This window comes from Xenopus tropicalis, chromosome 4 (assembly GCF_000004195.4).
Source record: "Xenopus tropicalis strain Nigerian chromosome 4, UCB_Xtro_10.0, whole genome shotgun sequence".
In the NCBI taxonomy this organism is placed as follows: domain Eukaryota; kingdom Metazoa; phylum Chordata; class Amphibia; order Anura; family Pipidae; genus Xenopus; species Xenopus tropicalis.
Window position 1 is genome coordinate 133,336,564 of NC_030680.2, and position 15,804 is coordinate 133,352,367.

Consider the following 15,804-nt stretch of genomic DNA (forward strand, 5'->3'; position numbering starts at 1 on the left):
CAAAGGAATGTACCATAGCGGATCGCGGGGGGCGCACATCTAACTTTACACGCCGGCTCTACCTGAGCCCTCCCCCTTACTGTGAGACGAGGGGGCTGTACCATAGAGTATGCTAATATGGTGGGAAGACATCTGAGCGCTGAATGCACAGCCCTCGGAGCTGGGACGCATACGCTCCCCCTATATTCAACGTGGCACAGTCTAACCTGGGAGGCTATAGATTCTCAGTAAAGTTTCTCCTTGTGGGCACAACCATCGGGGGTACCGGGGGGGGGGGCGCGACAGAATCGCTTGTACCGCTCAGGGATAGATATTGCCACTACCTGGAGCTGTTGCTTTTCGGCAAGTAGCAAACTCTTTGCTCCAGAGGAAACAATAGAAGTTATAGCCTCAACTAATCTGTCACTTAAACTTAAAGGGCAAGTAAAGGACATAGCAATACAGTTAAATGTAAAGTACAATGGCCCTGTTCTTGTGGGATGTGTGTGTTCTACCATAAACTACCATAATGCTGGTGCAGGGTTGTTGTAAGTAGTTATAAAGCCCCCTTTCCCCTAAACTCCACCCATCTCCTAAGACCCCGCCCTCTCATGGGTGACTGTACCCCAGGTTTGGCTGGGCCCCTGATTGCAGTCCTGCCTGACTGATCCTGATGATGATCTTGTGAATCTGCTGTGCCAGGTTCCATTGTGATCAGTGCCCAGTCTTCAGGCAGCACCCAGCACAGCCAGCTCAAAAGGACTCTTGCATGTGAGGGGTTAAACGTTTTAGCTTTTATTTAACATAATAAGAAGTACAAACACACATACAAAACTTATTTTGATTAAAATGCGGCATAGTTCTGCTTAAGGGCGATGGACTTGCATTTCTAGTATGGGGCCCCATACTGCTAAGTTGTTATATATACACTATATTATATACTATTTGCTATATACCATGTTATCTATATATACTATGTTATAGCATCTACCCTGCAGTTAAATGACCCATTAGCTACAATTGCTACTGCGTATCACTCTCTTCTTTCCGGCAAGGTATCTTTGTGCCATGTACAGCAGCTGATAAGGGAACTGCAGTCCAGTTGAACTGGGGCTAATCTGATATTATTGATTGTAGCGCTTCCTGTACAGTAGTGTAACTGCCATACAGCAGACCTCATGGCCATGGGGGCCCCAGGGGAACAGAGGGGCCCGGGCAGGGGGTCTGCCGTATTGTAGTCTCTCAGAAAGTGCAGAGAAATGTACCACTGCAGCCGCTCACATTACTTATGGCAAGTGAATGTCTGCCCCCCTGATGCCACTGTTCCTTTAGTAGCCTGAAGTTGCCCTACAAGGATAGAGATTAAGCTTGGGTGACAAAATGCCCCATGTGCCACAGCTCACAGGGTCACTTACTACAGCCCCAGATGCCCCTAATGCTTATTCTGAAAGCACTTCCATCTGGGGTTTTGTTGCTTTGTACACTAGCACTGAATTGAAGTGTTAAGGGGTGGTTAGGGGGCAGGAGGGGGTGCTTTTATGCTTCCCACCCCTCTGTCCATCATGAATACAGTACTGCTAAAAGCAGACAGCGCTGTAGTGGACGAGGGCCCCTGGGGCGGAATCCTTATTGGGCCCTGCTCTATTGTATTGTGGCCCCATTATGTAGTGCAGAGAAAGGCAGGCAGAGCAAAACACTATAGGGTTGATTCACTAAAGGTCGATAAGCGTTATCGCATGTTTTTTTGCATTAAAATTGACGCAAAAAATCTGCGGGATTCGCTAAAGTATTGTCTCATGCGTTAAGTCGCATTTGCGTCAAAATAAAGCACAAAAATAGTCTTTGCAACTTAACGCAAATATCCCTTTAGTGAATCGTGCGTTAAGACGCAAAAAATTAGACGCGATAACATTTTTAACGCATGCTATAAATAGCGCTCGTTTTAACACACCTTAGTGAATCAGCCCTAATGTGCAAGAAGGGCCTTTTTATTTGAGAATGATCAAGTGGAGTTTCCTTCTTTACACCATTGTACAGGTATAAGTCCCGTTATCCAGAATGCTTGGGACCAAGGGTATTCCGGATAAGGGGTCTTTCTGTAATTTGGATCTCCATACCTTAAGTCTACAAAAATATAATAAAACATCAATTAAACCAAATAGGATTTTTTTGCCCCCAATAAGGATTATTTATACCCCAATAAGGGGTAATTATATCTTAGTTGGGATCAAGTACAGGTACTGTTTTATTATTACAGAGAAAAGGGAATCATTTAACCATTAAATAAACCCAATAGGACTGTTCTGCCCCCAATAAGGGGTAATTATATCTTAGTTGGGATCAAGTACAGGTACTGTTTTATTATTACAGAGAAAAGGGAATCATTTAACCATTAAATAAACCCAATAGGGCTGTTCTGCCCCCAATAAGGGGTAATTATATCTTAGTTGGGATCAAGTACAGGTACTGTTTTATTATTACAGAGAAAAGGGAATCATTTAACCATTAAATAAACCCAATAGGGCTGTTCTGCCCCCAATAAGGGGTAATTATATCTTAGTTGGGATCAAGTACAGGTACTGTTTTATTATTACAGAGAAAAAGGAAATCAGTTTTAAAATTCTGAATTATTTGATTAAAATGGAGTCTATGGGAGACAGGCTTTCTGTAATTCAGCGCTTTCTGGATAACAGGTTTCCAGATAAGGGATCCCATACCTGTATTAATTAATGTTATTGATTGAATGAAACCATGGAATTTTTCGTTTTTATGCATTTAACGTGATACTGGCACGATTCTGTCAATGGGTGGATTTAGTAGAGTAGAGCTCCTGAACCAACCTGCCGCCCCCCCAGCACGGCTTGCTCCTTCCAACACTCCGACACACTTCTCCGGATCACTGAATCTGTCAGTCAGGCTTGGCTGCTGTTTGGGTGATCAGTCTATAGGCTAGAGTATATAAATGCCCCTGGTGTTGGAGTGTCCAAAGGAGCAAGTAATGTTAAACAATAGGGGAGTCAATATTATAGGTGAACTGCAGCTTCCGAACAAAAATTTATTACAGAGCCCCATACTACACAGAAACCCCTAATATACAGGTATTGGACCCCTTATCTGGAAACCCGTTATCCAGAAAGTTTCGAATTACGGAAAGGCCATCTCCCATATACTCCATTTTAATCAAATAATTCACATTTTTTAAAATGATTTCCTTTTTCTCTAATAATAAAACAGTACCTTGTACTTGATCCCAACTAAGATATAATTACCCCTTATTGGGGGCAGAACAGCCCTATTGGGTTTATTTAATGGTTAAATGATTCCCTTTTCTCTGTAATAATAAAACAGTACCTGTACTTGATCCCAACTAAGATATAATTATCCCTTATTGGGGCAGAACAGCCCTATTGGGTTTATTTCATGGTTAAATGATTCCCTTTTCTCTGTAATAATAAAACAGTACCTGTACTTGATCCCAACTAAGATAAAGTTAATTCTTATTGGAGCCAAAACAATCCTATTGGGTTTATTTAATGTTTAAATGATTTTTTTACTAGACAAGGTAGGAGATATGAATTACGGAAAGATCCCTTATCCTGAAAACCGCAGGTCCCGAGCATTCTGGATAATGGGTCCCATACCTGTACTTATCACTGTAACCTGTTCCTTCAAAAAGTATGAGAAGATACAATTTTTATATGCTGAAATCCATTCAAACAGTTCTTCTCTTTCTGCATCATTTGAAATCCTGGAAGGGGAGGAGGGACTAAAACCTTGATGTTACAAATTGGAACAATTTCTCCACAGCTTACAGACAGCATGCAGGAACTTCATAACCCACAATGCATTGCACTAAGCTATTACTTTCCTTATTGACATGATGTGTTCAGGGAATTGTGTGATTTGGAGGATACAGGCTGTAGGCAGGCTGAGGACATTTTATTTGAGTCCCAACGTAGTCAGCCAGATCAGCAGGGGAACAGGGGGCGGGGCTTAGGGAACTGTTCCAAGCAATATTATTGCATTAAAAATCATGAAAAGGCTGCATATGTATAACTGATGTATATTGCAAAGTTGCTTGAAGTTATGTTTACTCTGTAAAAAGCTTGTGTTTAAGTGGAGTTCCCCTATAAGTTAACTTTTAGCATGTTATAAAATGTCCTATTTTAGCAACTTTGCAATTGGTCTTTATTAGTTATATATTATAGTTTCAGTGGTGTAACTATAGAGGAAGCAGACCCATCGGTCATGGATGGCCTGGGGGACCAGGGGGGCCTGGACCATGGGTTCTGCTTCCTGTATAGCGTAAAACAAGTGCCCCCTTTCTAGCAGCTCTCCCTCTGCCAGCGGGGAGGGGGGGACAGGGGAGACATGAGTGGCTGGGCAGACAGGGGCAAGGAATGGCTGGGCTGCAGATCAGGGTTGAATAGCTGTGTCCAGGCTCCTACAAAGATTTTTTTTGTATACTGGACATGGTATAGTCTCATGTTATGATCTAAAACCTTAACATTATTTCCCTTCCATCTCTGGCTCATCACTCCCCTTGGGTTTGCATTCATGGAATCAGCAAGGCTGCAGAAGGCAGAAATGCTGATTGGCCATAATAACATAGATACACACACATGGAAACACTTAATCATCGCTCTGTTTATATCAATACCTTTTGTTTTGTGTGTATTTATAATCTGTTGTCCTGAAATGCCACATTTGATTTATTAGCTCTTTATTTGTAAACTAAACCTCTGTTTACCAGATGCTGTGCTAGTAATCAGCACAAAGGCTTACAATCCTTACTAGCCAATACTGACCAGGATTCCAATGGCACAGGCTGTAGGCTGCTAGCCCCTTCCCTACCCTGGCATATTGTTAAGAAATAGCAACATAGAAGGAGGGTTATGGAATATGATAGGGAGATCTGGGGCACCATGTTTGGATTTTGTCTGATTTGGGCACCTACATAGACAGCTGATGACTCAAAAGAATGAGCCTGAATGAGAACAGGAGGAACTTGATGCCCAGGGTTATTATTATTAACATTTATTTATAAAGTGCCAACATATTCCGCAGCGCTGTACAATAAGTGGGTTTCATACATTGGACATACAGAGTAACATATAAAGCAATCAATAACCGATACAAGAGGTGAAGAGGGCCCTGCCCAAAATAGCTTACAATCTACAAGGAGAAAGGGTTGAGACACAAGGTGTGGGAATGGGCATGACCAGAGTTGTGAGAGGTGGGGCACAGGGTGTTGCTAAACTAGATTAGGGTAAGCTTCTCTAAATAAATGTGTTTTTAGAGATCTCTTGAAGGCAGAGAGATTGGGAGAAAGTCTGACAGTTTGTGGGAGCAAATTCCAGAGAAGGGGGGCAGCCCTTGCAAAGTCTTGAATGCGAGCGTGTGAGGAGGGAATGAGAGAGGAGTTAAGGAGCAGGTCAGTAGAGGAGCGTAACAAGCGGGTTGGTTGGTACCTAGAGATGAGTTCAGAGATGTAGGGTGGGGCAGAGTTATGAACTGCTTTAAATGTGAGGGTCAATAGTTTGAATTTTATCCTGGATGGTAGGGGAAGCCAGTGCAGGGATTGGCAGAGTGGCACGGCAGAGGAGGAGCGGTTGGAGAGGTGTATGAGCCTGGCAGCAGTATTCATTATGGACTGGAGAGGGGACAGTCTTTGGAGGGGAAGGCCAATTAATAGGGAGTTACAGTAGTCCAGGCGAGATATTATAAGAGAGTGAATAAGAATTTTGGCAGCATCTTGGGTGATAAATGATCGGATTTTGGAGATATTTCTTAGGTGAAAGTGGCATGATTTGATAAGTGATTGGATATGAGGAGTGAAGGACAGGGCAGAATCAAGGATACCCCAAGGCACCAGGCCTGGGAAGATGGGGTGATGGTAGAATTGTTAACTGTTATAGATACCTCGGGAACAATGTGGGCGTTGGATGGGGGAAAGAGAACCAGTTCAGTCTTAGAGAGGTTTAATTTAAGGTAACGTTGGGACATCCAAGTGGAGATAGCGGACAGGCAGGAAGAGACAGGGTTGGACTGGGGTGTGCAAGGCCCACTTGGGATGCTACCCAATGGCCCCCCACATCCCTTCTGGGGCCCCCACCACCTGCTCACCCTCCACCAGCCCCTTCCCCAGCTCTGCGTGGGATCAGGGGAAGGAAGGCAGGCAGAGATTGGGTCTGGGTCCACGGGGCCCACCAGGTTTGTTTCCCAGTGTCCCACTGGCCCAGTCTGACCCTGTTGATATCCCTTCCGTTTCTGCTAAAGGCCACTATGCTGTTTAATGCTGACAGTTACTGCACCATTTAATGCTTTGCTCACTGTGCTATATAAAGCTTAGAGCAATTGTTCCCATTGTGCCATTTAATGCTGGAGGCCACTGTGCCATCGCCGGTACCCAGCCAGAGAAGATGTAGATTAGAGTATCCCTCCCGAGAGACTGTGATCCAGATGGATTGAGGATGTTTCTCCAAACTGCTTCGAAAGGGTCCATTGGTCAGGCAGAATTGCTGAACTATAACTAAACTGGGTACATGTATCAAATAAAGGCAGGAGATTCTGAAGAGCTGAAATAACTGACATGAGTGACACACATAACATAAATATATAAGCCTTTCCAATTTATTAGCAAGAGAAGCGGATCAGAACAATACTGAAGGCTGCAGTATAGATTAGTTTAGGCCCAGACTGGCAATCTGTTGGTTCTGGCAAATGCCAGAGGGGCTGCTGTAAGGTGCCATAGACACTATTTATTGAGCTGGTGGGGGGCTGTTTAAGTGGAAACTATAGTTACACAGCAATAATAAATCAGAATCAGCATCTCTTATTGCACGGAATTAAATGGCCATATGTTATTATGTCGACCATAAATCTGTAAGATACTTGAAATAAGGTTTTTGTAAACATTGATCTAGGTCCTTAGAGGCATAGCAACCAATCATTTTTTATTTGTTTACTAATTTATATACTTCCCCCGGATCAAATATTTCCTCCTCATCCCATTATGTTTGTGGCCAAATCAGCTACAGATCCACTTTTTATGCAATAAACTCCCCCCCTGTATCTCATACACCCTATACCCTGCCTACTGCCCCACCTTGGGCCCTGAGGGGGAGTAACAGGTGTCCCATTTTCCTTCTGCTCCTCTAACAGCACAGTAAGTCTCTTTAATTCTAGCAATTACATATGGATTCCCTCGTTAACATTCTGCTCATTTGATTGAATGCAGGGTAATTAGACATACATTGATTTATGTGCCGCTCTGTGTAATGCTGACACAAGGCTGGGTACAAATGATTAATCTCCTTCTTGCCACACCGCGCCAGATTCTGCATATGCTGCAATATTGAGCAGATGTTTTTGTGGCTGGATTGGCTCTGCGTCATTGTGGTTAATATAAACTGCCGACAGTTATTTCATGGAACAAACAGCTAAACATACAAGCTGGTGGTTCCCCAGTGCACTGCTCTGTGTAAATGGGCCAGAGGGGTAGGTAGCAGGCCTCTCTAGGTACAGTCCGACAGGGGGACTCAGAGCCAGGGGGCAGATAGCAGGCCTCTCTAGGTACAGTCCGACAGGGGGACTCAGAGCCAGGGGGCAGATAGCAGGCCTCTCTGTTCTAAACAGGGGATTTAGAACAAACTATTGAAACATCTTTTTATACAAAGCTGGGCCTATTAGGCAGAGTACCATACAGGATTAGCCTGTGTATGCCACATTTAAGGTACATGGAATGTTAGGGTCTGCTTGAATCTTAGTCCTGGCATGGGTAACGGGTAGGGGAGCAAGGGGTTTTGCAAGTCTGTCCTCTGCCTCCCTTGCCACCTTTGGCCAGCTCTTGAATGATGTCCCTTGCAGTTTTATGGTGGGCAGCAGGTAGTAGGACAGGTAGCAGATCTGAGCAGGTCAAAATATAGGTTTTGGGTTGCGGATCCATCCTATTAAACCTGGGCAGGTCTCAGCTGTTCTGTAAGTCTGTAATATTATCCCCTTAGTTACAAGTATCCCATCACTTTATTGTTTAATCCACATGGCAACAATGCCAGCCCAGTACCCATGCAGCAGTACAGTGGCCCTTTCATTGCCCGGAGCTCTCAGTGTGTGTTCCATTACGGAAGCAATTACACCGATTCACACCTTCAGTACAAATATCAGTGTCTCACAGCGTTACACCGTGCCGGCCCCAGTAGCACTCAGTGCCAGAGCTGCCACGCTCCAGCCGAGCCCCTGATTTATAAACTAGGCCCCCTATGGGGATAAGTGCTATAAGTATTTATTTAAAGTTTATTTATGTGTTTCTCAAGGAGTACCCAGGCAGCAGAGATTGATTTAATAGGCATTCATGGGGAAGCCATTTCCATTGACGTCACTAGTTGACCGCGCGGTTATTTTCTGCAATTCACTTCTGTTCTTCAACTTCATTTTGACTGTGCCCATGGCAGAAGCAGCAACGTCTGACAGTGTATCGCAGCCGACTATTAATGGCTTGTACGCAAGAGGGTCTACTTGCCTCGTATGTTATATAGAGATGTAGCGAACTGTTCGCCGGCGAACTAATTCGCGCAAATTCGCCACGTTTTTTTTTGGCGCCGCGTTTTTTCGCCTTGGTTTTTCCGCCGCGTTTTATCGCCTATGCATATACATAGGAATAGCTTGCGGGTTTTTTTTGGCGTTATTTTTTGGTGTTTTTTTTGGCAGTTTTTTTTTTTGGCGTTATATTTTGGCTTTTTTTTTTTGCGTTTTTTTTACAAAGTATTTTTCAGAGAAATTTTTGCTTGATCCCCCTCCTGCATGCCACTGTCCAGGTCGTGGCACCCTTTAAACAACTTTAAAATCAGTTTTCTGGCCAGAAATGGCTTTTCTAGGTTTTAAAGTTCGCCTTCCCATTGAAGTCTATGGGGTTCGCAAAGTTCGCGAATATTCGCGAGTTTTGGCGAAAGTCCGCGAACGGGTTTGCGAACATTTTCGGCGATGTTCGCTACATCTCTAATATTATACCCCCAGTACAGAGGGTGGAATTCTGTAATCATTGTTTTAAAGCCCTGAAGTGAGAGGAAAGGTCTCACTGCATCCAAATGACTTTATTTCCAAACTTCTGTTTACTTGTTTTCTTGCTTATATTTATTTTCCTGTGTAGATAAATCATTGTGCCTTAGGGTAATGATGTATGAGACAAACAGGGTTCAGCACACAGGGGCTAATGTCACATGGGGGGCAATTTTCAGTCTACATAGTTACATAGTTCTAAGTTGGGCTGAAAATAACCCCATAAAGTACAACACCTCCAAATAACCCCAGTGTATATATACACACACACTCGTACTGACCTGTCAATGTACTCACATATACTGTATAAACTATATATATTAGTACCTGTACTAACTGTAGATATTAGTATCACAATAGCCTTGGATACTATGCTTGATTAAGAACTCATCCAGGCCCCTCTTATAGACATTAACAGAATCTGCCATTACCCCATCTCTAGGAAGGGCATTCCCCAACCTCACTGTCTATAAACTCCCTAATGTGCTTGAAAAGGATCATGTCCCCTCACAAACATCTTTTATTCCAGAAAAAACAACCCCAACCCTGACAGTCTCACCTCATAGTTTAACCCTTCCATCCCCTTTACCAGTTTAGTTGCAGTCTCTGCACTCTCTCCAGCTCATTAATATCCTTCTTAAGGACTGGAGCCGAAAACTGCCCCCCATATTCACGGTGAGGCCTTACCAGGAAAAAAAGATGTTTTCATCCCTTGAGTCAATGCCTTTTTATACAAGACAGCACTTTATTTGCTTTAGTAGCCACAGAATGACACTGCCTGGAATTAGACAACTTGTTATCAACAAAAATCCCCAGATCCTTCTCCATTAAGGATCCCCCAAAAGCTTGCCTGATAGCTTTTTTGCATGTTTTATTTGCACTTTTATCCAGCCATAAAGGGTTTTGCTTTGCGATGCCTTTCCTTGCTTACAATGGGAATATACTGATCTGTATACTTGCTAAGCAACATTATAAAGATATTCTATTTTCCTTCTGTATTTAACCCTGTCAAAAGCCTTTCCCAGTTGATATATTGTATTGCTGCCTTTACACTGATCTAAAATGTATACGGAGCAGATTTATCAAAATGTGAGTTTGGAGCTTAATACAGGTATAGGACCCATTATCCAGAATGCTCGGGACCAAGGGTATTCCGGATAAGGGGTCTTTCCATAATTTGGATCTCCATACCTTAAGTTTACTAAAAAATCAATAAAACATTAAATAAACCCAATAGGGCTGTTCTGCCCCCAATAAGGGGTAATTATATCTTAGTTGGGATCAAGTACAGGTACTGTTTTATTATTACAGAGAAAAGGGAATCATTTAACCATTAAATAAACCCAATAGGGCTGTTCTGCCCCCAATAAGGGGTAATTATATCTTAGTTGGGATCAAGTACAGGTACTGTTTTATTATTACAGAGAAAAGGGAATCATTTAACCATTAAATAAACCCAATAGGGCTGTTCTGCCCCCAATAAGGGGTAATTATATCATAGTTGGGATCAGTTACAAGGTACTGTTTTATTATTACAGAGAAAAAGGAAATCAGTTTTAAAATTCTGTATTATTATTATTAACATTTATTTATAAAGCGCCAACATATTCCGCAGCGCTGTACAATAAGGTTTATTTGATTAAAATGGAGTCTATAGGAGATGGGCTTTCCATAGTAAGGAGCTTTCTGAATAATGGGTTTCCAGATAAGGGATCCCATACCTGTACATAAAAACTCACCCACATTCTGTTCATTTACTATGGAATTTTTAGAAGCGTATTTATCAAATGGTGAACTCTAACTTTCACCTACTGATAAATACGCTTCTAAAAATCCCATAGGAATGAAGAGAATGTGGGTGAGTTTCTACATATTAAGCTCTAAACATACATTTTGATAAATCTGCCCCTTACGTAGTGTTTTATTTTCTCTTTTAGAGTTGTCTTTGCAACATAATTTATGTTATGAAGTCCCTAAATGTTCACCCACGCAAATGCTACAGATGAGTTCAGTATTATTAGTTATTACCAGGTCCAAAGTGGATAATAATAAACTTGCTCCTATTTGTAATGCAGAAATGTCCTCTGCCAGTGTATTGAGTGACGGCACAGCTTCCCAGCAGGTCCTGGATAAGACTTCATGCTAATGCATCCATTGTTTTTTAATCTCCATAACCATGAAAGCTGCCCTGTGCCCCAGGCCCGGTGTATGGTATCGTACAGCACTGTCTGTTCCGCGCGTCTTGTGGTTTTGCCGGATAGTTTATTATTCATTCCTCCATGACATGCTGGGTCTTGCTTCCCCATTCCCACTGTCACATTCAACTGAGCAGGCAACCGCTCTAGATTTATTCTCATACAATCATACACGGAATGCTTGGTTATAAATGTACTTCAGCAACGTGCCGGTTTAGTGATTGAGATGGCATAAAGTTACACATACATTCACGGCAGGTAAGTGTTCTATGTGCTCGACAGACCCATATATATATATATATATATATATATATATATATATATATATATATATATATATATATATATAAAGACTAAACATATTCCATTGTAACAATTCTCTCCATGACTATTACATCTATCAACAGGGGCGGGACCAAATGGGGCGGGCCTATGACACATTTGGAGGCAGGGCTGTTAACTATCTAGAACAGGGGGCTCAAACTCAATTTACCTGGGGGCCGCAGGAGGCAAAGTCAGGATGAGGCTGGGCCACATAAGGGATTTCACAAAAAAAAGTCGGGAGCTGCTGATTGCGGAAATGACGTTATGCCATCATAACAGTTAATATGGGAAGACGTTCTGTGTGCACAATTAGCTCCTTACGTCTTCCCATAATAACTGTTATGATGGCATAACGTCATTTCCGCAATCAGCAGCTCCCGCCGTGCCTTGCATTATCCCTTGAATCGCAATAAAAATCGCGATCCATTCATTCAGCGTTGGTGCGGGCCACAAAATATTGTACCGAGGGCCGCAAATGGCCCGCGATTTTGAGACCCCTGATCTAGAAGGCAGTGCCAAAGTGATACAGGGCAGGGTGGAGGGGGACTCCCTACCTACAGAACCAGGCTCCAAGGTACAAACTGGTCCTAACGCTTTGCTGAAAGGTTCTGCTTAATGGAAATGTAAAAAAAAATATCTGTAAAAAAAAAAAAAAAAGCATCTCTATTGGTATTTTATTCCTATTTTACAGTATCTTAGTAGTTTTTACAATACTAATTAACTGGACAGTTAACAAGACAAGATTTTGGCACAAGAAGAAAGAGTTGTGATGTTGCTCTGCTTATGACTGACTACATTTTCTTCTGACTGTACCCAGCCGAGCATAATGAACAGCAGGTGGCGCTGCCTCTTTGCGATCATCAAGAGTCAGAGAAAGGAGTGCTCAGAAAGCAAAAGGGGGCGGAGCTTTACTCTAGACAAGGAAGTAACAAAAGAGCTGTAGTTGAACTGGCTGTAATAGAGATGGATGCAGGGAGAAAAGTATGTATTACTGGGGGCTGTAGAGTCATTCTTTTCAAACTACATTTGCTATCTCATTTCCTTATTCTCAAACAATTGTTTGTATCAATATAACTGGCTTAGTTCAGGAGACCTTATTGTGCCATTCTCTGTTTCACTGCAGTGCCACTAGCACTGCCAATATGGAACAATGGAGAACACACTGTATCCCTGGCACGCAAGCACAATGCATTACCTTACAGGCTGCCATGTAATGGGAAACTTTCCGTCCGGGAATGACATAAGATGCCCTTTCACACAAGTTTATATTACTTTGCATTATAAAAAGCTACCAGGGCATTGAGTAGCAAAACCAGTTAGGAAATGGGGACTGGGGGCATTGCCACTGGCAATGGATTTAATATTAAATGGGCGACATTAAGAAAGAGAGACAATTACCAAGCTATTGTCTGCCCATTACTAATTTGCTAAGGATGACCAATCAGAAGGAACGCTTTGCAACTTTTTTTTTTTTTTTGCAGATGTCCAGCCTATCGGAGTCTTGCAGGGACCCCTGCCCCAGTGTAGAGACTAAACACATACCACAAGGGTAGGACTATGATGAGGATCAGAATGTCTGTGCGACAGTCCCAAATCAGATACAAGGCAAACTGTAAGGATAACTGGGCACGTCTATCAGGAGGCACTCCCCCTAGAGTCAGGGGAGAGGATTACACTGGAAGGGAGATAAAAGCTTCAGAAAAGCTGGATAAGGCCACTTTGGCTGAGGCTTGGGGATAACTTATGATACCAAGGACCTGAGATACCCTACCTCAGAAGAGCTGCCTGGCTGGGAGCTAGAATCACCCATACATTTGATGCTAAACCAGTGAAAGTGGTAATGTAGATTCTGTTAATTGGGCACTCCATCAGTGCAGGGGCACAGCGACTGGTTTAGGGCTATCAAGTTCCATACAAACTTCCATTGGTGGGCCTCTTTGTGGCATGGGCAAAAGCAGACTAAAAGGGCCTCTGTGTTAGGAGAGCACCTTGGCATCATGCCCAGTAATACCTTGCCCTGTTTCTATGATAACATCGAAGCAGTGCGAGCAACACTGGGAAAGTCTTGTAGCCACTGAACTGTATTTGTAAATAAAGTGTTTCTCAGTTAAACTTAGATGTGTGGACCTGCAGTTTATTGGTACCCATCACAACTGTGGTATTGGCAAGGGCAGAGCAGCCCCATCTCATAAATATACCATCGCCCTTTCAATAGGGCCGAAACCGTTCCTCTTGGTGAAAGTCTCCTTGTGTGCTTATGCCTAGAACTGCACTGCCACCTACTGCCCATTAAACACACACACACACACACACACACACACACACACACACACACACACACACACACACACACACACACACACACACACACACACACACACACACACACACACACACACACACACACACACACACACACACACACACACACACACACACACACACACACACACACACACACACATCTGTGAATTGGTAATTAATAATGTCCCAATAAATTACACAATGGCACACAATGAAAATGTCTGTATGTAAGTTCAAAATTACGTATGTGGTTTTCATTTAAGTACATTCTATAACAACCTATTCACCCCAGAATTCTATGTCCTTTTATACCTATGGGAATGGACTGCTGCTATTGACACTTTCTTTTCCAAATCAGTTCCCTTGCCTGGAAATACTGCTGCTTCTATAGAACGCCACTCTGACAGCTCCAGCTTGAGACCTGTTCATTTGGACTCTCATTGCCACGTAACTACTCACTGTGGATTCAGGCAAATGCCAGAGGGGCTGCTGTAAGGTGCCACAGACAGTCACTATTTAATGGGCTGGGGGGGGCTGTTTGGGCCTCTGGGTACTTGGAATGCCAGGGCCTATTTTGAATCCTAGTCCAGGCCTCTCTATTTTCATTGGGCATTTAATACCTGCTTTGTTCACATGTACAATTTAGGATACCTACTAGCAATGCCCATAACTAATGGGGAAGAACATTGTTTGATACTCTAGTCTATAGATTTTTCTGGAGATGACTCTCCTTGAGTGATATCTACAAAGTGAACAAGAAGAGTATTAAATGGGTGGGTATAACCCATCAGGTTATTTGGATACACACACCATATATACCCTGCATTAGACTCCTGAGGCAGGCCAGGTACCCACAGGTTACCCACAAGAAAAGCAGGTACCAGGCAGGATTTTCAGATGCAGGTATAGATGGGGGTAGGCGGTCAGGTTGTTGCTTTTATACATACTGTATTTATCTTATATTACCTATATTATCTACATTTTCTCCTTTAAACAATGTTTTAAACTGTTTTTTTGACAAACCCACTACTGATGATGTAATTTCCAGCAACAGCACTTCCTGTTTAATGGTGGTCAGTGGGTGACAGATTAGGTTGCAGAGAAGGCAGTTGCAGGAATGGTACTCACCCAGCCGTGAATTGCTCTATCTGCTCCATTTCCCAAGCTCTCCTCTAGTTCTTCTTTCCACCCCTAAACATTTCTAACGCAGTGCTGCTTATGAAACACTTTACTGAATAGTTTCTCATTGCTACACATGTGTAGAAACACGGTCGGATTCCGCACAAACAGGATGCCATCATTTCCACAGTTGCAATGGAGGAAAGAGGTTATTGTGTTTATATACGTTGTCTAAAAAAAAAAAAAATGTCCAAGAAATTAAAGTGAGGCTCACTTGATAACAATATGGCAGCTTTGTGCCCAGAAAGACCCACACATAGTGCCGAGTGGTCTTATTCCATTAGCCCAGAGGAAGCACTGGGTATCTCATAGGATTTCTCAGGATATCCCATATTACCAACTGAATTATATCAGCTGGAGGCTTTCCAGAGAGGAGTATTACGGACACACCTGTGGCCCTGGCGGACTGGCAATCTGTGGGTTCTGGCAAATGCCAGAAGGGCTGCTGTAAGATGCCATAGTCGCTATTTATTGGGCTGGTGGGGGCAGTTTGGGCCTCTGTGTACTTGGATTGCCAGGGCCTATTTTGTATCCCAGACCTTCTACTGCTATTGTTGAGCTGCAGGTTTCAGCATACCCGATGCCAGCCAGGCATCTATGGCTATGTATCCTTTGAATACGAAACGAGATCTCTACAATAAAGTCAAGTTTTAATGGACTAAGGAGTGCTTGCCATTTCTCCTTCAATTGAAATAAAACCTAATTTTGTTTATATTATTAAAAACATGCACCAGTGTTTTTAATAATATAAACAAACATTGGTGGG